Raw genomic sequence first — 27,022 nt, 5'->3', positions numbered from 1 at the left:
GACACTTGGAAGAACTAGAGCAACATATATTGGTGTTAGACAAGAACCCCATGTCCCTGGGAACCCAGTGTCTCTGACAGAGAGGAGGTAAGTGACTGTGATGATGAACGTTATGAGACTGCGGGTCCCCATTTGTCAGTGAGACCCACTGTACAGCAAAAAGTAAGCCATGAGCAGCCTATGGCCCAGGGCCAGGGGCATCCTCAAGGGGCCCCCAGTGTGACTGAGTTCACGACGTATCAACCATATACATAGGCAGAGCTGTTCGACTTGGGTAAGCAGTTTTGGCAGAAGCAAGGGGAAACTTGCCAGCTTGGCTTCTGCGATTCTGGGACACAGGGGTGCACCCAGAACCTGTGGGGGGGTTTGCAGGTCCCTATTGAGAGAAGTAGAAGAATGGCATGAGAGACACCATTTAGAAAGTGTGAAGACCCTGAAGGGGGCCCAAGCTGGCAGGGGTCCCATCCAGGTTATGCAGATACAAATGTGAGCTGATTTGTGAGGAGGTATACTGTATAGGCTGTGTCCTATATAGAACATTACCGTGTCCTCTCTTGCAGATTTAGAACAGAGTACTGTAAAGTCTGTGTTCTGTGACGTAGATTTAGTAGAACAGTGTATAAAGGCCGTGTGCTATGATATGCTACTACCCTCTGATTCTCTTGCATTTAGAACAGTGTGAGAGCATTTTTAATCCCTTCCTTGAAGGGGTGGGCCCAGCACCTGTGGGGGTGTTTTCAGGTCCTTAATAAAAACCCTACAGGGTTGGAGTTGCCCCTGTGGGGCTTTCCTGCAATTTCACAAGGACAGATGGTGGAATGGACTTGGCCATGGAAGATAAAGGCACTCTACATGTAGTGATTGGCTCTTCTAGCCCCATGAGGGCGAGGACTGCAGCATGAGTTCACGTGATACCTGGCACTGGGTTTTGTTATATATTGGGCATGTGTTTGTTGTTGTACCACTGCTGTAGCAAGACATAAATCCAAGGGTCAGTTGTCACTTGCCAAGGAAATATCACAGAAGATGAACTATGCATAGAATGTAAGGCGAGAGACCCCAAAGGGGTGGAGTGTGGGGAGAGAGCAAATTAGCCAAAATGGCGTGTTCAGGCTCTCTCAGCCCATGTTTTGTAAATAATGACTATGAAATAGCTGAAATCAATTATAGCATTGCACGTGTGTCATGAGGTACTCGCTTGGTCATGGGTTGTGTGCAGTATGCGTGTACAAGCTCCACCTAAAGAGTGGGGGCAATTACTGCTGAGTCACACTCATGTCCATTGGGTCAGCCAAGAGAGAGGTTGTGTTATGTTAGGTTATGTTATGGCTGCTGCTACAGCTACTGCATCAGCCAGAAGAGAATAAACGTGTCTGCAATTCCTATGGCTCTTCGAGTGTTCTTCCAGCCTCTTAGCTTGTGCCATGCCTACCCAGGGTCCAACAAACAGTGTGCACAGTGTGAACAGCGAGACACTTGACAGGATGAGAAGCAATACAGCAACTCTACCAGACTCCTGGGTGTTAATCCTTCTACCTCCAGGCTACACTACTGGACCTGCTTCCAACAGAGAAGTGCCTCCAAACCCACTTGACACAAGTCAGGATTTCCACCCGGACAGCTCAGGCCACAGAAGACAGAATTGTCTTCTTTAAGCTCATTCCTCAGGGAAACAAAAGCTCATGAGTTTCTACCAACTTAGTGAGAGCAAAGCAGATATTCCCCAGGGCTATGCAAGTAGGCACCTTTTTGCATCCATTCTCAACCAGTCATGGCTGCGTGCTTTCCCCTCTGCCACTGCCTTCGCATTTGTTGGATGAGCAAACACAATTTCAGAGCTTGTCTCTGGGGTAAGCAGGTCATGCAGTCAAAGTGTGGGGAGCATGCTCTCTCCACAACCCTCCCAGGGCAGCAAGAGCACCCTGATGCCAGGGCAGGGTCTGTGTGGATCAGAGTCCCTTGGCACCTGCCCCTCATCTTCCTCCAAAAGCCTGGGGTTGCAGTTGCAGCCCACGCTCTGCTTTGTAAGAATCAGAGGAGAAAAAAAGTAGATCCTCCAGAGAAAAGAAAGTCAAGGAGAGTGATGGAGGAGGCCCATGTCTCCTGCTGGCTTTGCCAGGCCAGTGGCTGATTTAGTTTCATCAGATTGCAGCAGGCCTCCCAAGTCAGCCAAAATCAGTCAACACCGACCATGTCAGGAGAGGAGAGGAGGGCCTCCTTGTAAATTACAGCATGTAATTTTGTAACATTTTTTTTCTGATTATAAATCTGTGTTCTTTGCAGAAAATTAGAAAATGAGGGGGAAGAGGGAAGGTGAAGAAGAAATAAAAGCTATTCATAATTCTCCTGCCCAAAGAAAACTGCTGTTAATAATTCAGTATTTTTCCTACTGGTCTATATGTTTCAAAGGTGAGCTATTGAATATTCAGCTGAGTACCCTGCTTTTTTCAGTTAATACTTTATACTATCATTTCTTACTTCCTTAAATATTGCCTAAAACAAGACCTTTTATAGCAGTGCTACATTAAACTAAGTAGATATTTTTGCTAATATCTCACTGCTAAACACCAGTTTTTCACCATTGCAAATAGCAGTACAATGCCAATTCATGTTCACAGACAGTTTCTACCATCTCTAAAGCATCCTTTGTAATTGTAGCAGTGGCTAGCTGGTCATCCCTATCCGCCAGTTGCTAGCTGATCATCCTCTTTGGTACACAGTCAGGCTCTACTCAGCCTCTGTGCCTGTGCCTGTGCCCTGGCCACCCTCGAAACCCCCATACTCCTCCCCTTGGAAGTCACATGTTCAAATGGCAGAACCACCCTCAGCTCTGCCCCTGAGTAATTACATGGAAAAGAATGACCCTAGAGATCTGCTGAGCAGCCCAGGAGAACCATATGAACAACAATTCAGCTTCTGTTGTATTGACCCATTTGGGTCTTGTGAACCATTTAGCTAAGCTACTGCATGGTGCTGCTGCCTTGATAGCCACTTTGCTTGGCCAACGGGGGCGATGGGGCCTTAAATTGGCTTCAGTTCAGTTCAGTTGAGTTGCTCAGTCGTGTCCGACTCTTTGTGACCTCATGGACCGCAGCACGCCAGGCCTCTCTGTCCATCACCAACTCCTGGAGTTTACCCAAACTCATGTCCATTGAATCAGTGATGCCATCAAACCATCTCATCCTCTGTCATCCCTTTCTCCTCCTGCCCTCAATCTTTCCCAGCATCAGGGTCTTTTCAAATGAGTCAGCTCTTCACATCAGGTGGCCAAAGTACTGAAGTTTTAGCTTCAACATCAGTCCTTCCAATGAACACCCAGGACTGATCTTTAGGATGGACTGGTTGGATCTCCTTGCAGTCCAAGGGACTCTCAAGAGTCTTTTCCAACATCACAGTTCAAAAGCATCAATTCTTTGGCGCTCAGCTTTCTTTGTAGTCCAATTCTCACATCCATACTTAACTACTGGAAAAACCATAGCCTTGACTAGACAGACCTTTTTTGGCAAAGTAATGTCTCTGCTTTTTAATATGCTGTGTAGGTTGGTCAAAACTTTGCTTTCAAGGAGTAAGTGTCTTTTAATTTCCTGGCTGTATTCACCATATCCAATGATTTTGGAGCCCCCCCCCCAAAAAATAAAGTCAGCCACTTGATGGGAACAGATGCCATGATCTTCGTTTTTTAAATGCTGATCTTTAAGCCAACATTTTCACTCTCCTCTTTCACTTTCATCAAGAGCCTCTTTAGTTCTTTGCTTTCTTCCATAAGGGTTGTGTCATCTGCATTTCTGAGGTTATTGATATTTCTCCCGGCAATCTTGATTCCAGCTTGTGCTTCCTCCAGCCCAGCATTTCTCATGATGTACTCTGCATATAAGTTAAATAAGCAGGGTGACAATATACAGCCTTGACGTACTCCTTTTCCTATTTGGAACCAGTCGGTTGTTCCATGTCCAGTTCTAACTGTTGCTTCCTGACCTGCATACAGGTTTGTCAAGAGGCAGGTCAGGTGGTCTGGTATTCCCATCTCTCTCAGAATTTTCCACAGTTTATTGTGATCCACACAGTCAAAGGCTTTGGCATAGTCAATAAAGCAGAAACAGATGTTTTACTGGAAATCTCTTGTTTTTTTGATGATCCAGTGGATGTTGGCAATTTGACCTCTGGTTCCTCTGCCTTTTCTAAAACCAGCTTGAACATATGGCAGTTCACTGTTCACATACTGTTGAAGCCTGGCTTGGAGAATTTTGAGCATTACTTTACTAGCGTGTGAGATGAGTGCAATTGTGTGGTAGTTTGAGCATTCTTCGGCATTGCCTTTCTTTGGGATTGGAATGAAAACTGACCTTTTCCAGTCCTGTGGCCACTGCTGTTTTCCAAATTTGCTGGCATGTTGAGGGCTGCACCCTCATAGCATCATCTTTTAGGATTTTTAATAGCTCAACTGGAATTCCATCACCTCCACTAGCTTTGTTCGTAGTGATGCTTCCTCAGGCCCACTTGACTTCCCATTCCAGGATGTCTGGCTCTAGATGAGTGTTCACACCATCGTGATTATCTGGATCATGAAGATCTTTTTTGTACAGTTCTTCTGTGTATTCTTGCCACCTCTTCTTAACCTCTTCTGCTTCTGTTAGGCCCATACAATTATTCTCCTTTATTGAGCCCATCTTTGCATGAAATATTCCCTTGGTATCTCTAATTTTCTTGAAAAGATCTCTAGTCTTTCCCGTTCTATTGTTTTCCTCAGTTTCTTTGCACTGATCACTGAGAAAGGCTTTCTTATCTCTCCTTGCTATTGTTTGGAACTCTGCATTCAAATGGGTATATCTTTCCTTTTGTCCTTTGCTTTTCGCTTCTCTTCTTTTCACAGCTATTTGTAAGGCCTCCTCAGACAGCCATTTTGCTTTGTTGCTTTTCTTTTTCTTGGGGATGGTCTTGATCCCTGTCTCCTATACAATACCACGAACCTCCATCCATAGTTCATCAGGCATTCTGTCTATGAGATCTAGTCCCTTCCACTGTATAATCTTAAGAGACTTGATTTAGGTCACACCTAAATTGGCTTAGCCTCTCACATAAGCACTTGTCTCAGACAGCAGCCCACAGGGTCACAAGTAAATATAAGTTACTTGCAGGACTGCCCCTAAGGCAGGAGACAGATGGGTCCCAGACTGAGCAGGTGGAGTCTGTCCCCTGTGGACAGATACTCCAAGATGGAGATAATGGCAAGAATGAAAAGGAGCTGAGTCCTGCCCAGGTCAGATATAAAGAGACCACATATTTCTCACTCTCAAGTTCAAGGAGACCTTCTTGATTACACAAGTACAGAAAGTTTCCTCTGGGATCAGAAATGGAGGATGCACCACTGCTTAGTAGGTAGTGTCAGTCTACTCATAGGCCTCTCCTAGGATCCATCTTGGCTAAGAGATGCATGCATACATTGGAGAACCCTGAGATAAACCAAATATGGGCCCAGAACAAGGCAAAAAAAAGCAAGATGACTGGCCAGAGGAAACTTGGAAGAAATGCCCCATATAAATGATTTAAACTACGGCAAGGGTGCCACTCTCTCTCTCTCTCTCTGGGCCTGCGCATGTATGCCTATTCACATGTACTCTTTTCCTCCTAATAACCATTTTTACTTGTTTCACCACTTTCCATTTCTTTGCTGAAATTCATTTCTGTGAACAGACAAGCCAGGGCCTTGTCACTGGCCACTGGCCCTCGTGGTCTAGTGGCTAGGATTCAGTGCTCTTGCTGTAGAAGTCTGACTTCAATCTCTGGCTGGAGTACTGAGATCCTGCTTCAAGTCACTGCAGACCAAGGTCACCCAAGATCACCTCAGTGACCCTTGGATCAACAGTCTCCCCCGACCTCCAAGGGCTTCCCTTTGTTGGCCTCTTGGGATAAGACCCAGTAGAGCTTTACCAAAACTCCACTCTGGTTCAGACTGAGCAATCCAGACAGCCCAGAAACAACAAAACACCCTGCCACAGACTCGAGCAAAGGCATGTGCCAGAGGCTTAATCTCACTGTCTGTCTGCACTCTACCTGGACCTCCCTGTGTGCCCACTCCCAACCCAGGCCTGCTACGAACATCCTCCAGGACTGGAAGTAACAACTTTCTATTGCACTTCCTCTGCTGCTCTATTGTTGAATCTCAGCTTGCCCTCCAGCAGCCTGTGCTCCACTTAAGGAAATTTAACCAAACATTGTCATCAAACAGGAGGATGCCTCATGAAGACCTCGCATATTACTCAGGAGGCCTTGGAGGGTCTAACACGATGGCCTCCTGAGAAGGAACCATTCATCCAGACTCCCAGGTTTTATAGCTTCGAAGCGGCTCACAACCCCAAGGACAGTCCTCAGGGGGCAGGCCATACAACCCACCTCACAGAGCAGGCTCTTGGCTCCAGGTCCTGGAGCCCTCATGTCACCATGGTTAGGAGAAAGCACCTGGGGTGGTTCTAACCACCTTATGTTGGGGTGGGCAGAGGGCCTTATGTTGGCACCTCTGCCAATCGGGATCCCCAACACTCTTATATCTGGGCCGTTCTGGTGCAAGTTCCTCTCCTTAAAATAAGCCATTGCTTCACCCCAGACTCCAGTCTCAAAGGCCCAGACAGACGCCTCAAAAGGCATGTATTAGAGGCCTTCAGAGAGTCGTGCAGGCCCCTCTGCTGTAAGCACTTCCCAATCTGCAGCCCCCCAGAACATTCCCCTGGGAATGCCAGGGACGGTCACTCATTTAGAACTCTGGTGGTCCACTGGGACAAAGGCCATCATCACCAGACTATTCTGGCTCAGTCACAATGATTTCATAATGACTCTAAATCCCCCAAGAGAACCTCATGCAGCCTAGAAGGCATAGCAGGTAAAACTGGAAAGGGAGTACCAATGAAGCTGGGTGTTTCTATCGGCACCATATTTCTAAAATAGTTTCCAGTGGTGGGAGCCACCTCTGGCTCTCTTTTCCTATTAACTCAACCAGAGACATACTTGGAATAAACCTAAATCCCTGGACTTCCTCATCAGTTCAGTTCAGCCGCTCAGTCGTGTCCGACTCTTTGCGACCCCATGAATCACAGCACGCCAGGCCTCCCTGTCCATCACCATCTCCCGGAGTTCACTCAGATTCACGTCCATCGAGTCTGTGATGCCATCTAGCCATCTCATCCTTGGTCATCCCCTTCTCCTCCTGCCCTCAATCCCTCCCAGCATCAGAGTCTTTTCCAATGAGTCAACTCTTCGCATGAGGTGGCCAAAGTACTGGAGCTTCAGCTTTAGCATCATTCCTTCCAAAGAAATCCCAGGGTTGATCTCCTTCAGAATGGACTGGTTGGATCTCCTTGCAGTCCAAGGGACTCTCAAGAGTCTTCTCCAACACCACAGTTAAAAGCATCAATTCTTCATCGCTCAGCCTTCTTCTGAAGAAGGACTTCCTCATAGGAGCTGCCAAATGGGAGCCTTTCCAACTGCCTCCTCCAGTACAAACAGTAAATGCATCACAATATAGGCTAAAATAAGGTGCAGATGACCTTGGCCCATCATTAGAGATAAGTTTGATATTAGGTCATAAGGCCATCATCTCACCCTGTAATAGCCTATCTTGCCAGAGTCAAAACTGACCATCAGTGGAGGAGATTAATAATTGATTAATGATACTCTTAAATGCACAAGTTCCCACCATTAAGGTCCTCATGCCCAGCATCTTAGAGATAGTAGATGTTGTCCAGAAGATTCTAGGCTCCAACTTTGCTGCCCTAGATCTAGCCAACATGATCTACTTGGTCTTGATAACCAAAGACTCACAGCCTCAAATTGCCTTCAATTTCAAGGGTGTCCACCATACCTGACTTGGGTGCCCATGGTTTTCTTGATCTGAATTCAGTTAGAATAACCCACTCCTCCTTTTGGCATTATATAGACAGCATTCTACCATGGGGGCCCCCTTAGGATGCCATCTGAGAAGGCTTGTACCTAATTACACAATATTTACAGCAGAGAAGAGGAACCATTGCTGCCATAAGATCCAAAGACCACCACTTGGTTTGTCAAGCTTCTGGGCATAGAGTCATCAGCAGGCTGTAAAATTCCTCTTGTTAAAAAATGTCAGCTCCTCACAATCAAGGCTCCAGCACACTATAACAGATATGGCATGTATTAGAGGAAACACCTCTCCACACCTACCCATTCAACTTAGGTTATTTGTGCCATGACACAAAAATTAGCTTCTTTCCACCAGAATTCGGCTAACTGCTTTATGATGGGCCAGCCAGCCACACAGCAGACCCTGGCCTTAGTCCCTCTGGCCCAGACGGCTGAGCTGAATCACTGGTGACATCTTGACTACTCCTCTTAGAGTCTGGCTAAGCACAGTTCCACAGAGCTTTGCATGGCGCTCTGGATGAAATGTCCAGCCAGAGAGCAGCCACTTCGGTGACAAATCTCAGAGCTTACTGGGCTTCACGCACAACTCCCCACTCAAACAAGACTCTGGAAGGCTCCCATGTGGGGATGCGTGTCTCAGGGTGACAAACCGAATCATGATGGCAAATTGACTTTGTTGGGCCGCTGCTGCCCTCTGCTGGAACTAGAAGGTGTGCACCCACCATCAGAGATACCTTGCCTGGACTTCTGCTGGCTACACCAAGTCACCTTCTTAATCAGGTATGTGCTCACCCTCTTTGGCCCACCAGACATGATAGATTCACATCAGTGTACCCATTTCACCAAGTTGTTCAGCCAGAGGCTCTAGATTGTGGAATCTTGTGAAATTTCCACCTGGCTGACCAGCCCTAAGCAGCTGAACATAGAGAAAGGCCCAGTGTCCTTCTCAAACACGTGCTCCTCACGCTTTCAGACAATAGGTCGTCCCTCATATGGACAGAAATTTTATCCCAGATTCTAATCCTGCTCAATGTGTGGGCCTCAGGTCTCCAAACTCCCAACCAACAACCAGTCTCCTACAAAGACTCCTCTACTATTATTTACAGGGACCGCCACCTCTTTGACATCAGAGAGGATGTCATTTATATTTGCTCACCAGATGAATACTCCCCTTATGTCACGATTTTTCTATCGTCTTACCATCTTCTATGAGCTGGCAACCCAACTGAACTTGGATTATGCAATACGATCCCCTTATAATAGAAAGCCAAAGGGACAAACCCTACCGACTTGCTTAGAGACTGTGATTATACAGATATCCTTGGCCCACACAGTGGCCTAGCGCCAGCCACAAAGCAGGCTAAGGCTACCAGCTTTGCCTCACCATTTTGATTATAAGTGAAAGTGAAAGTGAAAATCATTCAGTCGTGTCCGACTCTTTGAGACCCCATGGACTATACAATCCATGGAATTCTCCAGGCCAGAATACTGGAGTGGGTAGCCTATCCCTTCTTCCCAATCCAGGAATCGAACTGGGGTCTCCTGCATTGCAGGCAGATTCTTTACCAACTGAGCTATCAGGGAAGCCCTGTATTCTAAAGCCTGGCTAATTAAGCCAAATTCATCACAAATTTTGCAGGATAGTGATATTACGGCTTCAGGACAAACAGCAGAATTGTATGGGTCCAAACAGCAGAAGTGTATGGGTCTCGGAACATGGGAAAAAGTTTCTCCATCCAGTGGATGGCAATCACACTAGGAAATGAAACCCAGACCCAAACCCTGGAATCTAGCACCCTCTGCCCTTCCCTAGAGGAAGAGGGAAGAAACATCTTGCCCCAAAGCAACAACACTTGGCCTTTGGTGTTCAGTCCCCAAAGGAGGTCTCCTGGACACTAACCCAATTCAGATGTTCTCCTTGGGTGGCTCCTACCATTACCACGTACAACCTGGATAACAGGGATGCCAGTAGACCCCTCTGGCCTAACCCTGTCTCAGGTAATGTGCTGGAACAAAATAGGGTGACTACCAGGCATGGACACTGACCCAGAGAACACCACCCTCTGTATTTAGAGGTGCCAATGGAAGTGATGCTTAAAAGAGTTGCTCCCTCCTTATACCAAGCCTCAAATTATATCTCAGACAGGATGGCTGAGATATAATTGGTTACCCTCCCAGGGTAACCGAGGCAGATCCATCTGGCTGACAGGTTTGTGCTTTAATGGTTTTATAGTTTGAACAGGGCTAACTCTGGATTGTGAATCTGTCATCCGCAAAATGTCACTACAGTAGACCAGAATCTATACGCATTGCGGGTGGAGTCCCCACAAAGCTTGGTCATTGACATCACGTGCTCTTTTGTAAGGGGCACCCCTGAAGACCTGCTGAAGGAGCAAGAGAGCCTGCACTTGTGGGGCTTCCTGACCCAGGCCTCCAGCACTCACATGCAGTCACCCTGACCTTTCATGACTCTCCACCTGGGAAGACTCCTCCCCAGTCAGCTCCGATTACCCCCAAGCAGACCAGTGCCCCAGACGACCTGGCCCTGGCCCAAGAGCTCGCTTTGTGAGGTGGCTGTACCAAGGCTTTCCAGAAGGGACCCTCCATTCTGCTCAGCATCCCTGTGTGCTGGCCTCCTCCCTGGATGACTGGGCCTTCCCCAGTTTTACAGATAGGCTTTTTGTGGACATGATGTTGGTCTGGTTGTGTTCATCATCTTTAGCCAGCGCCCTTCCCTGGCCTCTTCTTAGGCAGAGGTAAACTGACACCATATCATCACCACACACCAAGAATTTGCCACTCAGACTTTCACAGACACTGCTTATAAGGGCCAGCTGGGCACTAGCACTCTAGTCACCACCAGAAGCTGTAGGAAGAAAGTGTGGCCCCCAGCAAACTATGGAGTCACCCAGGAGGTTCCTGTACCACCAGGGAACTTGGTAAGCTGCTGTGGGAGACACCGCATCACTCCAGTGCCCTCACCAGCTTCCGAGAGTTCTGGGGTCCTCAGAGGTCTGCCTCCATGTGCAGTTCAGACCCACCCACCCCTGCTCCTCCACTGCTGTCTGGGGCATTTAGTCAGATTTCCATAGAAACAGTGGCCAAATTCTAGCCTTGGACTTCTGTCTGCAGCTGACTCAACCTTCCAGTCATTGGATTAATCTTTTCATGTGTTGAACCATTTTTGCCTTTTCATTCCGGTTATTTCCACTCCTGCTCCTTGTTTTCTGTCAAGTGGAGGAGGGTGTCTTATTAGTGACTCATCCAACTTTGACTAAGAAATTTGGGGGAAAATAAGAAGGGCAAAGAAACACTCATCCTTAAATCTACTGTGTGCCCTGCAGATTCTTGGGAGGGAAAATGAATTACATGTAGAAGGGAGCGTGCTACAGATGCTACCGGCCTCTGGGCTCCGTCCCTCAGACCCACACTCAGTGCATCATGCTCCTCCGCCTCATGACTGGGCCATTGCTTTGACAGATGGGGTTCCAGCAGATGCATCACCCATGTTGACATGGTCAGGCATCCAACTGCACTTCTACCAGGACTTTGCATCTCTGCTGCCTCCCAGCCTTGGAGCTTAGCCATCCTAGCCAACCCACAGGCCTGAGAGCAAGAAATACATGCTGGTGGCTGTAAAAACACGGAAGTATTGTCAATGCATGTTACAGAGCAAAACCTGACTGGGGTGGAGAGCAGTTTCTCCACTACATGAGTTCATCATCATGTCCCAGGGTGGCGACCACAAGTCCCCATACAGCCTGAGGCCAGCAGTGGCATGTGCAGTGAGAGCTTTGACAAGGGGACATTGAGTGGAAGACTGAGCAGGAGTGTGAGCAGGTGGGTGCGTTGGGGAGCAGTGACCCCAAGACAGGAGGTGTGCATCTACATGTGAAGGACACAGGAGAAGGGCCAGGGTGACAGCAGGAGCAGGGGGCAAACAACAAGGAGTCGATCCAGAGGAGCCTTAGGGAGTCCCTGGAGGGCAGAAAGTGTCAGAGATTTCAAGGGTCTCCCCACAAACAGGTGGGAGGCAGCAGCAGGACCCAGATAGAACCTGGTGCCCTGGGCCAGGCCAATGGTAGGGAAGGAGGTGCAGCTAGGTCTAGAATCCATCTTGAAGACAGAGGTAAATGCCTTTGCTGCAAGACAAAGAGGGCTGGACAGGAAAGAGAGGAATGAAAGGTGCCAAGGTCTGAAGAGGGGTGTGAAAGGGAGGCAAGCTGCCTTCCACCGGAGGATCCAAGCCTTCCCTTGGAGAAGACAGTGGGGTTTGGTGTTCCCTCACTGGACAGTGACTGAGAGAGCACCCTACAAACCATTGCCACCCTCAGGTGCTTGCCGACACTGTCCAGGCTAATGCAGATGCATGTGTGTCCCCAAGCCCAAGAATATTAATCTACTCCATCTTCCTGTAAAGCTGCTGGATTCTGCTAACACAGAAAGAAGGACAGCCCAGGACGTGGCCAAAGTCACTTTCTTTTCTCATAATCACCAGGGCTCATTCCCTCCAGGCAAATATGAGCCAGAAACACCAGTACATGCCCCTTGGAGATCCTGAAAATCAGTCTCTATCACCCAAAACACCGTGGTGTGTTTATTGTGTGCCCCTAACTTTGTCTTTCATTCCACATCCAACATTCCAGAAGCTTGTATATTACCTGGACAGGCACATAAAAATGGGACCTCAGGTCACATCAATTCAAAAAGGTCCTAACTCGTGTTGTGCACAGAGAAGGCCATACAGTGCAGCACAGTACAGCACAAGAAAATGCTGTAAGTACAGAGCCTTTAAGGAAAACTAGGACACACACTCAGATTCTGTGACTTTGATAAGCTACTTAATCTCTCTGATCCTCAGATAATTCACGTGGGAAAAACATAAGAGAGCCCATTTCACAGGTACTGGTGAAATTTGATGAACTCATATGTGAAACTCCAGCCCATCCCATTCAGTCCCCACCACAAAAAAAGCCTTCACAGAGTGGTCAGGACATCTGATGACAGTCAGAGAGGAAACAATGGGCCCAGAGGATGGAGTGAATGAACCAGATTCTCCAGGACATCTGCAAGGCCCAAAGGGCATCCCAATAACATAGTAGGGTCTGCTCCCTAACCACAGACAGCAGATAAGCAGCAGCCGGTGACCACAGCGAGCTGCTCTTACTCACAATTACTTTCTAAGTGTGCATCAATCACCTCCTTTATTCCTCCAGCAACTTCAGGAGGAAAGTGCCGGCGATCACAGCTGCAAAACTCATGGCTGTGGCTCAGCCTCATGGCCCCACATTCAGGCAACAGAGGGCCCATGTGCAGCTCAGGGTCCCCATACTCTACAGCCAGGCTCCCCACTTCCTGGGCAAACTCTCAGACAGCACCAGGACCCAAGGCACTGATTGAACCCCTAGCTAACTCTCACCTGGGTCACCCGTGGCTGATACCTGACCTCTTCTAGACCTGGGTCCTCTGTGAGAGGAAGAGGATCATAGCCTGGCACGGCCAAGGTGTCCTAGAGGAAGGATCAGTGCATGCAGAAGGTGCCAAAAGCCTCCAGGTAATCCTGGACCCTCCGTTCAGAACGCATCATGGGCCTTCCAGCTGCGGTGGTTTAGCACTGGCACAGCCTGGCCCCTCCATCTCCGCCTGGCTCCCACCTCCACCCCCACGGAGCATTCCTCCCCACCAGCACAGTGGGCCCCTTCTCAGCAGCGAGTGCCTGAGCCCCACTCTCCCCCTGCTGTCTCACGCTTGTCAGGAAGGACTATTTACCATGGTGGGAAGAATTCTTCAGTCAAGCTGCCATCCTTCAACAATATTTATGAGGCTGTCACAAGGTGAAACAGAAATATTCACGAATATAAGAGGGCCTGCCTCCTGATACCTATATATTATAGTAAGCTATGGATGCAGACAGTTTGGCTACACAGAAAAAAAATGACTCTGGCATGATTATTAAACTCATGAAGCAAGTCTTTCCACATTTATCCACAAATGGAGCCTCAAAGTTATCCCAACAAAAGGTGCTCTACAGTGCCTGAATCCACCCCATGGTATCTACCCTACGTGTCATACAAGGTCCTCCCGTGTTCCCAGCAGCCAGCTCCACGGGGGCAGCAGGGCAGCAAGGGGGAGGGGAAGAGGACGCACAGAGGGAATGCCAATGTGGGCCCGCCAAGGGCACTGACTTTCCACACCAAATCAGTGCTGCCTGTTCTGCTGCTCAATGAAATGTTGCTGCTGCGAGCCATGTGTTACATCGTGATTTGTGACCTCCAGAGGACAGGATTTTGATCCACGGTCAGAGGCGAGACTTGACCACTTGGAGCTTTTTGTGTAGCAAAGTTTTATTAAAGTATAATAGAGATAGGGAAAGCTTCTGACATAGACATCAGAAGAGGACAGAAAGAGCGCCCCCTTGCTAGTTTTTAGCAAGGCATTTTATGTCTGTTAGCAAGCTGCTAATCAGATAAGAGAGACTCCTCAAGGCTGAGGGAGTTTCACCAGGTCGCTCTCCCGAGGTGTGTCATCCCCGGCCATAAGATGACTGACATGAATACTGGTTTGTTGAGCCATTATCAGTCCAAGGTCTGAGAAAAGAAAAAAAAAAGTTAGTCTTAGGCAGAGCTAGTTTCGGTCGTCAACAGAGAACGGGTGGGGGGGCGGGGCGGGGAGTGCGGTGTGGGAATGTCTGCCGCTTGCAGTTTATTTCCTCCTGCCACTTGGGGAACTCTAGCCTTCCTACCTGTTACCCTCTCATTTCCCCTTTTCTTTTAGGAGAATTATGTTGCCTAGGGGAAGGGGCAGCGTTCTCATTCCATAATCGCTTCTGAGCTGATAAGGAGCATCATCCCTAAATTGGTGAGGCAACATATTCCCCTCACCCTCATATTGGGAGTCTCTGGTCCAAAGGCCCCAAGTAGTAGCTGGAGGAAGCTGTGGCACTCAGTAGGAGTTTGGACAACCTTTTGTAACTTAAAAGCCTTCATGCAGCTATAAGCAAATCAAGCTACACAGTTACAGATGCAGGGAGCAAACAGCAAGAACAGAACAACCAGAATTATTACAATTAAGATACTTCTCCACCATGGGGAGCTAGTTAACATCTCCCAAAGTGAAGGGACTGAGACTTCAGGAGTATCCATAGCCTGGATCATCATGTTCATGTGTTTGGTAAAGTGAGTAACATTAGTGCTCATATCTGGTATATATGTACAGCATCGGGTATGAATAATGGCACAAGTTCCTCCTTGTGCAGCTGTTAGAATATCTAAGGCCAATCTGTTTCATAAAACCACCTTTCTAATTTGTATTTGTTCAGCATTAAGGACTGAAATAACTTTTTGAGAATCTTGTAAGGTTTGTTGAGTAAAGGTAGTCAGAGGATCAACTCGTAGCATAACGTCTGTAGTTCCCAGAGAGGGAATGAATATTGCAGCCAAATAATCATACCAGTAAAATACAGACCTTATCCAATGAGTTCCAAGTTGTGGCAAATTAGCAGGCTTCTTTGGAAGCTCTGAAAATATGAAGCCATGAGTAAAAGCTGGACCTACAGTGCATCTCCCTATCCAGCTAGGGTGAAGCCACGCCCATAGGCAAGAGTCACATATCCAATAGGCCCAGTTTGAAGCAAGCCAGCATGACTGAGGGATCCAGTCCCAATCAGTGCCTGGCCAGGCAAAAGCAGGACCTGTACTGGGGTTAGAAAACACAGGAATTATTATATTGCATATTTCATATGAGGCAAAAATCCCAATTGTTTCCAATCATTATAATTAAGTTGTCAGCTAACTTCTGGAAATGGTTCTGTTTGTTCCCAGCATATAGGGTCACTAGACATTAGGCACCCCTTTTCAGGAGTTAGCCATATGACGTCATCCCATATTTGATAAACATCAGGTAAAAAACCTGACCCATAAATCTAGACCCATTTGTCTTCTTAAGTACAGCAAAATAGTCATTAAACCAAGACAAAGTATAATCAAAGTTAAAAGTTACAATATGTCCATAGTTAAGCTACAAAGTGTTTCATCAGTCCATTTTAGGATTATTAAATGTGATCAGATTAAGAAGAGGCACCACATATGATTGTTGTTGGCAAAGGTAGTCACAGACTTGGAGAAAGTCCTTCCCCTGAAGTGGAGATGCCCGCCACGGGAAGCCTTCCACTGAGGATGGGGGAAGTGCCCTGCAGATCCAGCAAGTAGACCGATTGTGGAATGCAGCATAGGAGTGAGCCCAGGACAGGAAGGCATTGCCTTGAGGGTCAAATGGCAGGCTCAGGACTTTTGGAGTTAGCAGAAGCAGGCCCATACAGATTATCAGGAACATCTAAAAAGTGAAGAGTAAAATCAAAGAAAATAAAGACATAAAAATGACATGGCTTAGCCTGAGGGGTCAGGATGCCACTTTTTAATTCGAGTATGGTACACCCAAGAATTAATTCCTGGCACCTTGACATTTGTGGGAGAAGAAAGAATTACCTCGTAAGGGCCTTCCCAGAGGGGCTCTAGAGATTGCCCCCCCAAGGTCCCAATGTTTTTATCAGGACCTCTGTTCCTGGCTCAAACAACAGCTTGTTTGACTCAAAGGCTGAATCAGGAGTCACCTTCCAGAGTTCCCATAAAGTCTGTTGAAAAGCTGAAATTTGAGTTATATAACAAAAACTGATATTTAAGAAGCCAACTGTCTGTCATCCAAATATTAACTTTAGAGTTTAAGATTCCACTCACATCATGAGAAGTCAGTACAAGAAGATTTCACCCATTAGTAAACTAAAGAGCTTTAGGCACTGTTAAAGCAATAAAAGCAATTACTCTTAGACGATGTGGCATCTAATTTTCTACTCAGGTATCCTATACATTTCTGGTGAGGCCCTTGGGGTTGTGTCATAACTCCCAAGGCCATCCTTTTTCTTTCAGTGACAAACAAATTAAGCTCTGACACTGTGGGCAAGCTCAAAGCAGGAGCTTGCAAGAGAGCAATTTGAAGAGCCTCAAGTGTCTTTTGAGTATCTCAAGACCAAATCAGTTTGTCAGTTTGGGTTTGTTGAGTTTCAGTTATAAGTTTACATAAAGGCCAGGCAAGTTCCACATAACCCGGAATCCAAATGCAGCCATAGCCTGTGATCCCCAAAAATCTTCTCAGTTGTCTTAAAGTAATAATAGGTAAGGGATGATTTAGCATAGGCTTACTTCTCTGCGGCCTATGGCCCTCGTCCCTTTGGCTATGATTAGGCCTTCAAATCAATGACTGAAAAATATTTGGCTCATTCAGAATTTCAGATAATAGATATACCTCACATCCTTTCAAGTAAGGTCATAAAGGAGAGTAGCACCCTTAAAGGCTCTAATATATTTTTCTGGGTCCTCCAAACAGTCTCCCAGATCCTCCTTGATTCTCTGTATTTCTTGATAAGAAAAGGGCTTATTAACTCTCATCGACTGATTGTTTTTCCCGGTGGGTGCTTCATGGAGAGGCAACAGCTTCTGTAGCTGTTCCTCAGCCCCTCTGGCTGCCCTTTGCATATGATCCCAGGAATAGATTGGAGAAGCCTGTTTTTCCTTATCTGTCTGTCTCCTGTCCTCCATCTCAACCTGTATTTCACCCTTTGTTTTACCTGTCTGAGCTTCCCTTACTTCATTGATCTGAGTTTCACTTGAAACCTATGTAGTCCAAAGTCATACTGAGACAGGAATTTGAATCTCTACTGACACTGGGGCAGTTTGAATTTCAGTTTGAGTTTCTACCAAGAACAAGGCCACCGTCCCCTGAGGGGTGCCCTGACTCTCAGTTTGCTCAGATGGAAGCCCTGGTTATGGGGGCAAAGTAGGAGGACAGGAGGGAGCTGAAGGTTTCACACCCAAATCTATACCCTTAGGACAGAAGTCTGGCATGTCACACAGAGAGAAAAAAAGGTAACACCTATGCCATTTCTACCCATTTCCCTTATTTTCTACAGAACCGGTCTAATTGTAAGACAGTATTATAATTAAGAGACCCTCCAACTAGCCATTGTTCGCTGTCCTCCAATGGAGACTGTGGCCATGCAGTATCACATAGGAAGTTTAGGCGTGTCTTCTTTAAGCTCTGGGGGTCAAATCTATCCCAGTTTCTCAGGATGCAGTTCAAAGGAGTGAGGCTTGAATTGTTAGCTCCCATCAGTAAGAGAGAAAAAGCAGCGTCCAGCAGGCTTTTCTACCGGAGGCATCCCTCCCTGCTCTAGATGGGGGTGGAGACAGGTCTTCCACCTAAGCTTCCTTCCCTGGCCAGAGTTAACCTATCTCTTACCAAAGCAGATATCCACTACCATCCCTTCCTGTTCTGTCACCAAGGTGGGCTGGAGATACACCAGGGGTTAGACCTGGTGGCCTCCCAGATTGATGTCCTGTTCCTCACCATTAAAACTTTGCTTGATTTCTGCTACTCCTCTGATGCCACCCTGGGTGCAACAGAGTAGCTTTCCAGAATGCCTCTCAAGCTAAGACCACCAGGGGAAACATCTGTTTCCTGCATGGCTGTGCACAGTCCTGAGTATATTCCTGACCATAATAGAACTATATAGTGAAGTCGCTCAGTCGTGTCCAACTCTTTGCGACCCCATGGACTGTAGCCTACCAGGCTCCTCTGTCCATAGGATTTTCCAGGCAATAGTCCTGGAGTGGATTGCCATTTCCTTCTCCAGGGGATCTTCCCAACCGAGGGATTGAACCCAGGTCTCCCACATTGTAGACAGATGCTTTACCGTCTGAGCCACCAGGGAAGTCCGATAGAACTGGCAAATCATAAAAGGACGAACATAAAAGCCAAGATGTCCCTTTTGAGTGTCACCACACCAGTATATGTGATAGCAAAAGAGGTGGTGAAGGGCTGGCCAGCAAGGAAAAAGTGATTTTTGTCCTTGAGCTATTAGGGCCAATTCTTCCAAAGCCACAAGAGAGCCGCCTCTGGTCCACTAAGAGCTAGCTTTACCAAAGGAAGCATTACCATTGCACCTCCAATCTGACCAGATCCCGGGATTCCAGATCTGTGTCCTCAAAACCTCTGTGTCCTCAAAAGCACTAGTCACCAGCAGTGCTTCTATCCACATAGATCAGAAGCACAGCCATAATAAAGACTCACTTTCAGGTCGCTAGCCCCTGAGGCAGGCAGCTAAGAGAACACCTTATAGCCTGAGAGATGTTCTTAAAACTAGAGCTCCACCTAGCTACCAAACGTGCACTTGTCTGTTGCTGCTGCTGCTAAGTCGCTTGAGTCGTGTCCGAATCTGTGCGACCCCATAGACGGCAGCCCACCAGGCTCCCCCGTCCCTGGGATTCTCCAGGCAAGAACACTGGAGTGGGTTGCCATTTCCTTCTCCAATGCATGAAAGTGAAAAGTGAAAGTGAAGTCGCTCAGTCGTGTCCGACTCTTCATGACCCCACGGACCACAGCCTTCTAGGCTCCTCCGTCCCTGGGATTTTCCAGGCAAGAGCACCGGAGTGGGGTAGTGCACAATAAAACAACCAACAGCACAGAACTGCAAGTCCCTTGAAAGTCTGTGATCCGACAGGTTTGGTTATTAGTTCTAATTCCTCAGGCAGTTACAAAATGGCCAAAGAGACCAGGAAAAGGTGACCGAGAAAGGAATGTTTTGTCCACATGAATCACCCATGTCTGACCATTCCTCTCACAGGGACATTGGGTGCCTCTTGGTATTGGCAGGTTGGTATAAACCCCCAACAAGTCTCCCCTTGGGGGCTGCCTTCAGTCACTACGAGGCACTGCAAAACTGCAGAGCAGGGTTCAACACTCACTTCGTGAAACACTTTTTTTATGTCTGTTAGCAAGCTGTTAATCAGATAAGAGGGACTCCTCAAGGCTGAGGGAGTTTCACTAGGCCCCTCTCCCACAATATGCGTTTTTGAGATAGGATGGCACAAGGTGTGTCATCCCCGGCCATAAGATGATTGACATGAATACTGGTTTGTTGAGCCATTAGCAGCCCAAAATTTGAGGATAAAAAAAAAAAAAGGTTAGTCTCAGGCAGAATTGGTTTCATCAACAGAGAAGGGGGTGAAAAAACATCTGCCATTTGCAGTTTATTTCCTCCTGCCACTTGGGGACCTCTGGCCTTCCTACTTGTTAGCCTCTCACCAAACAGTGCCCGGAGGCTCAGACAGAAGTGATGCAGGGGACCGGCTGGCAGCCTGCTTGTGAAGCCCACAGTGCTCCAGGTACTTTAAGTGGTAGACTTCTTTTCCAAATGAAGATTTAAAAGGAAGTACCACATATGAAACAGGAATGAGTGACACAGATCTGGATACAGTGGGTGAGGGGACTCAGAGTTCAGCCCCCTCTGCTTTCCCTGCCCCCCTCCAGCCAGCACAGGGACCCCAAGGCAGAAATCCGCAGAGAAAACATTGCTCCTGTCCCCTGCCTCAAGCCCGCTGTCAGTTGCAGTACAACCTGGAGCTCCGTGAACTGCACAGCCTAAGGCTGGTCCCAGGAAACCAGCTGCATCTCTTGCGGAAGGCGGTAGCCAGGGCCCTGTCCACACAGCACACAGGGCACCTGCTCAGCCTTTATCCCTGGGACACTGTGACCCATGCCCAGGGCCCCCAGGGAGGCAGACATCAGTCCAACCCATCTCCACCTGAAGCCTGCTGGCCCCACAGCGACGACCAGGTTTCCCATCTCTCAAAGAGGTCTATTTTTACTAAAGACATAAAAGCAGAAATGTAATCTCCCATCACAATATTATTATAATCTCTGATTTGAGTTCAACTCCTTTGTCTCTCCCACCTGACCCATAAAGAAAAGAGGTGGTCAAGGCCACACTGTTGGTACAGCATGGAGGTCTCAGGACAGGACTCCTGTGCTGGGCAAGCAGCAACCCCATGCCGGGCTCTCACCTGCCCTCAGGACTGCCCCCAGCCTTGGCCTCAGTTATAACAAACGAACGCCTGCAAACAAGCCTTGTGCAAGGATGAAGGGGAACCATATGAAGGCTGAAGGAGCCTTGGCCTTGCAGGGATTCTGTCTAATTCTCAGTAGACAAGGAAATATGAAGGCCACTATCTCAGACCAAGCCCTGCACAGATGCCAGCTCAAGATACTGCACCCCAGGCCCCACCACAAAAACAAATTCCAGACATTTTACCTTTTTCCTTTGACCAGAAGGAACACACACATTGTGTGTGTTCTGTGTGCGGAGCCCCTCATCCTGGCCCGTCTTATTTCCTTCACCAACAGGTCTTATTTGCTTGTTTGTTGTTACCATTGGGCTCTCAGTAAGGAGCCCTGGATCTTCCCAGCATGTGAAGACGGTCAAAGCCCAGCAGCTGAGTGACAGATGAGGCTGGGTACTGGGAAAGAGGGGTGCACCCTCCATGTGGCCCAGGAATGTGTGCAGGCTGCCCCTGTCATAGCAGGAGCAGCCACGGGAAGACCACATAGACAAGGGGTCAGCTCCCAGGTCTCCATGCAGGACCGGACTCCCTTGGGTGAGGTGGCCCAGCAGGGGCATGGCTTCTCCACATCTCACCACGCGCTGCCTGGTGACCCAGTGGCCAGTGTGGGATCTGGACCCAGGTGAGAGTTGGGACATCACTCACTTCTCACGCCACCCACACTTCATGCAAGTACAATAATACCACATCCCAGGGTTGGCTCCTCCCCTCTGGCCCCCTGCTGCAGCCCTCTACACCTCAGACCACCCCAGCCCAGCCCCAGTTGCCACCAGGGCTCCTGCTCTCCCCATTCCAGCAGGAACACAGTCCTTCCCATCTGTGGGCCTGAGGACACGACACGACCCTGGAGGCCACCACACCAGCTGCAGGACCACGTACCCAGTCTCAGTGGGAGGGGATTAGCCCTGCTCAGCTTCCTGTCAGGCTGCCATTTCCAGGTGCTAGGCAGCTCCTGTCAACAGCTGGCACCCCAACCCAGACCACCCAGTGCTGAGCATGTCTGCCACTCACACACACAGAGAAGGCTGCTCTCACCCTCACCCTAAAGAATGGCCATCAGTAGGGCAGGGCTCCCTCCCCTGGAATATAGCACCTTAGTGGAGGAACGAGAAAATCAGGGGACTCAGGCTTCCTCTTTTCTGGCTTCTCTTCTCTTCTCTCCAGGGTCTATGTGAATGCTCCCTGCCAGGCATATTCCTTGATCCCTATGGAGTGACATCACAAACTGGCCAAGACAGGCAAGCAGCCTCTGCAGTGAGAGCAGAACAGGCCAAGCCCAGGGCTTCAGTGGACAGGGCAGTCTCACAGCAGGGGCTCTGCCCTGCCAGTCAGTCAGGAAATACTCAGGCTGCTTCTGTGATGAGCCAGGCCTACCGAGGGCAGGGGGAGGGCAGTGCAGTAAACAGAAAAACCCTTGGCCCTCAGGGAGCTTACCTTCTAGTGAGACTGAACAGGCAGTAAACAAAAGATCAAGTGTGTTAGGTGGTCTTCCCTTGGAGAAAAAATACAGCAGGGAACATGGGGACAGGGAGGGGTGCAGATGCAGACACTCTTCCATCTTTGAGGCTTTCTGTGGTCTCACCTCAATGAAATAATATTTTGGGGAGTCCTCTGTTGAAATAATATTTGGGGGAGTCCTCTATTTGCCACAGGCATAAATGTTCAACCAACTGGCCAGAGTATAGCCTCCCATAGTCTCAGATCAAGAGAACTGGGAAAAACAGGAACTCAGTTTATTCTATACTTAGAGAAATGCCAAAGAATGACTCTTGTCATAGGAATCTTCTAACTCCCTTTTCATTTGTAAATCAGCATCCTAAACAGCACTGCTGTAGTGAGCTGGTGACAGATGCACTAGAAACGCATTCTCCCGCATGCCCATAAACTGATTTACTGTTTCAATTAATCTTGACTCTTCCTCTTCCACAATTCATGTGGCTGCTTTTTAAGTAAGTCATCTTTGGAGCTTAAATGAGCACAAGCATAAACACCAGTTAATTTATGTTTTCACTGTAGATGATTCCACATCCCTCAAGTATCTCTCAGTCCCCTCAATGGGCCAGCAGAAGGGTTCCCCCAACCAGCAATGGGGTGACAGTAGTCCCTTAACCGCTTGGCCAGTGACAGTACCCAACATATTGTGTCTTGTCTACTTGGAGAGACCATAATTTCAGATGCCCATATGAAAGAAAAACACTCATTTCCCCCACAGAAAAGAGTGCTGAGCCTGGGCAACCCAAAAATGGAAATAAGAGGAGGCCGAGGGAGACTTGTGGAAGGAGCAGGGAGCAAGTGGCCAGCAGCCTTGCCAGCATAGAAGGTGTGTCAGCCAGCATTGCTGACCTAAGTTCAGCTCAAAGACTTGCTGTTCCCTACAGAGAAAACACTGGAAAGCCCCACCGTAACCCCTCTCTGGATCCTGGCAAGCAGATTTCATGTAGGTTAAAGAAGAAAGTCACATGGCCTGTTCCCAGCCTGGCAGGAGAGCTGGGAGGACACTGCAGAAAGGATGGGAAACCAGACTACACGTGACCAGACTACAGTGTGGAGATGCTGGGTGAAAGAGCAGGGCATCCCAGGAGCTGAGTTGGAGAGATCACTCAGGCACAAACCCGCAGTCTCTAGGCTTTGTCCCTCCCTTGCCACCCCTCCCCTGCCTTCTCTGGCACTATCACCCCACCCCCAGAGGACCCGGCCTCCTGGACCTTCCTTTGGCCGTCTCTTCAGTCAGCCTCTCCCTTCCCTTCATACCCTTCAGTGACTCCTCAGGGCCTCAGGATAAAGTCCCAAGTCCTCTGATGGCATTCCATGGCCTTCCTGATTTTCCTCTTGAATCTCACTCCCCATCCCCACCTGAAGGTCCATTCTCACTCAGGGGCCTGCAGTCCCCAGGACAGTCCAAGCCTCCAGGTACCTGCAGGCTAAGGCTCAAGTGACAAAACTCTTCCCACCGGTCCTGTGCCTGACAACTCAGACTGTAGTCCGACCTCAATCATGACCAGGTTTTCCACACATCTCCTGATCCTGATGCTCCCCTGGTGCTCAGCGCTCCCTTGTGCTTTACCCATCAGAACCTTTCTCATCCAGTCCTGGACTCTGCTTATTTCTCTCCACTACCAGCCTGTGAACTCCCTTAGCAGAGGAATGGTGCCTCCTTACTGACTCAGTAAGACATGCAGCCACAGACGCCTGTGTAAGGGAAGACTGGATGGATGGAGGGATGGATGGAGGGATGGATGGAAAATATATTATAAACCATAAATACTTAAAGAGAGGGACCTAATCACTTTCAGGAAACTAAGTCTTTGAGTCTCAAAGAGCCAAAAAGTGAAATACCATTTAATGTGTGGTGTATTAGGAGATAGCATGTTCTTTTTTAAATATATATTTATTTAGCTTTGGCTGCTAAATAAAGTGAGTCTCAGTTGTGGCCACGGGCTTTTCATTGCAGCATGTGGGCTTTGTAGTTGCAACACACTGGCTTAGATGCCCCCACAGCATGTAGGATCTTAGTTCTCATTAAAAAGTGTGTTAGTCATTCAGTCATGTCCAACTTTTTGCGACCCCATAGACTGTAGCCCACCAGGCTCCTCTGTCTATGGAATTCTCCAGGCAAGAATACTGGAGTGGTAGCCATTCCCTTCTCCAGAGGATCTTCTTGACCCTGGCATTGAAACAGTGTCTTCTGTATTGCAAGGATATTCTTTACTATCTGAGCCTCCAGGGAAGCCCAGACCAGGGATCAAACCTATGTCCATTGGAAGGCAGATTCTCAGCCACTGAACTACCAGGGAAGTCCCAGGAGATAATGAATTCTTTTTCAAACTCTGCCATGGACTTGCTGGTTGATTTTGGCCAAGGCACTTCCCCACTGTGGACTCAGTCTCCCCATATAAACAAAATACTCAGATTTCCAGGTCTTATAAGATGGTGGACTAAAATAACCTCAAAACCCTTCTAGTACAAAAATCAAGAAATACTCAACTGAGTACTCAACCAAGAAATACTAAGAGTATAATAATTTTTAAATGCATAACTGGGCTCATAAGATATAAATGAAGGGACTTCCTTGGTGGTTCAGTGGCTGAGACTCTGTGCTCCCAATGCAGGGGGCCCAGGTTCAACACTTGCTCAGGGAACTAAATCCCACATGCTGCAACTAAAAAAAAAAAAAAAATGATGCCACAGCTAATGATCCCACATGCTACAACAAAGATCGAAGATCCTAAGTGCCAGGCACAGCCAAATAAATAAAGAAATAGAAATAAATGAACATCTTTACATGTCAGAAACAAAAGGAACACTAAAATCTGCACCCTGAAATATATAAGCTGATGCTGTGACTGTCCAGTTAGTGGCTTGAGAGAGTTTTGGATCCAGCTGATTACAGCCTAAAGTGTTTATACCTACCCAAGACTCATGAAGATGATGTAATTCTTCTAAAGCACTGAGTTTTGAAAGTTACACAAATAAAACCTCCTGAAATGAAAAATATAATAATTCAAATTAAAAATCCAAAGGGATGGATTCAATAGCAAATTAGATATATTTGAAGAGAAAAATAGTAAAGTAGAAGAAAGAACTGAAAAAGTTAGAATAAAGATCAGAAGATGGCAAGTATGACAATAAGGTTAAGAAACATGGGGTAGAGAATGTGAACGTACAACATCCACTGAACAGATGCTCCAGAGGAGAGAACAGATAGAATGGAAGAGATATAATTTTTAAAGAGAAAATGGCTGAGAATTTTCTCAAAAATTTATTAAAATATGAATCTTCAGGACTTGCCTGGTGATCCAGTGGTTAAGAATCTGCCTGCCAATGCAGGGGACATGGGTTCGCTCCCTGGTTGAGGAGGATCTCACATGCCACAAGGCAAATAAGTCCATGCACCGCAATTACTGAAGTTGGTACAGCTAGAGACTGTGCTCTATAACAAGAGAAACCACTGCAATAAGAAGCCCTTACACCTCCACTCACCACATTAGAGAAAGCCCACATGCAGCAATGAAGACCCAGCACAGCCATAAATAAATACATAAAATTAAAATAATAATGTATGTGAGATATATACTGTATTATAATTAATTTTTAAATAAATCTTCAAAAAGGAACCCTCCTTACACTGATGGTGGGAATATAACTTGGTGCAGCCACTATGGAGAACAGTATGGAGAGTCCTTAAAAACCTAAAAATAGAGTTTCCATGTGATCCTATATAGTCACTCCTGGATATATCTGAAGAAAATTTTAATTTGAAAAGATGTGCACACCCCAGTGTTCATTGCAGCAGTATTTACAATAGTCAAGACATGGAAGCAACTGAAATATCCATCAACAGATAAACGGATAGAGAAGCTCTGGTGTATATATTTGCAATGGAATGTTGTTGTTGTTTTTCAGTCTCTAAGTCATGTCTAACTCTTTGTGACCCCATGGACTATAGCACACAAGGCTCTTCTCTCCTCCACTATCTCCCGGAGTTTGCTCAAATTCATGTCCATTGAGTCGGTGATGTTATCTAACCAACTCATCCTCTGCTGCCCTCTTCTGCTTTTGTCTTCAATCCTTCCCAGCATCAGGGTCTTTTCCAGTGAGTTGACTCTTTGCATCAGGTGGCCAAAGTATTAGAGTTTCAGCTTCAACAACAGTCCTTCCAATGAATATTCAGGGTTGCTTTCCTTTAGAATTGACTAGCTTGATCTCCTTGTAGCCCAAGGAACTCTCAAGAGTCTTCATCACCACAATTTAAAAATATCAATTCTTCAGGACTCAGCCTTCTTTATGGTTCAGCTCTCATATCTGCACATGACTACTGGAAAAACCACAGTTTTGACTTTGTTAGCAAAGTGATGTCTCTGCTGTCTAGGTTTGTCATAGCTTTCCTTCCAAGGAGCAAGCATCTTCTAATATCGTTTAACAGTAGTCAATGTCCACAGTGATTTTGGAACCCAAGAAAAGAAAATCTAAACTTCCTCCATACTGCCATCCTTCTACTTGCCATGAAGAAATGGGATTGGATACCATGATCTTAGTTTTTTTAATGTTGAATTTTAATCCAGCTTTTTCACTCTCCTCTTTGACCCCCATCAAGAGGCTCTTTAGTTCCCCTTCACTTTCTGCCATTAGAATGGTATTATCTGTTTATCTGAGGTTGTTGATACTTCTCCCAGCAATCTTGA

Source organism: Budorcas taxicolor, chromosome 2, assembly GCF_023091745.1.
Source record: "Budorcas taxicolor isolate Tak-1 chromosome 2, Takin1.1, whole genome shotgun sequence".
Lineage (NCBI taxonomy): Eukaryota > Metazoa > Chordata > Mammalia > Artiodactyla > Bovidae > Budorcas > Budorcas taxicolor.
The sequence above is the reverse complement of the archived record's forward strand: the minus strand, read 5'-3'. Positions refer to the sequence as shown.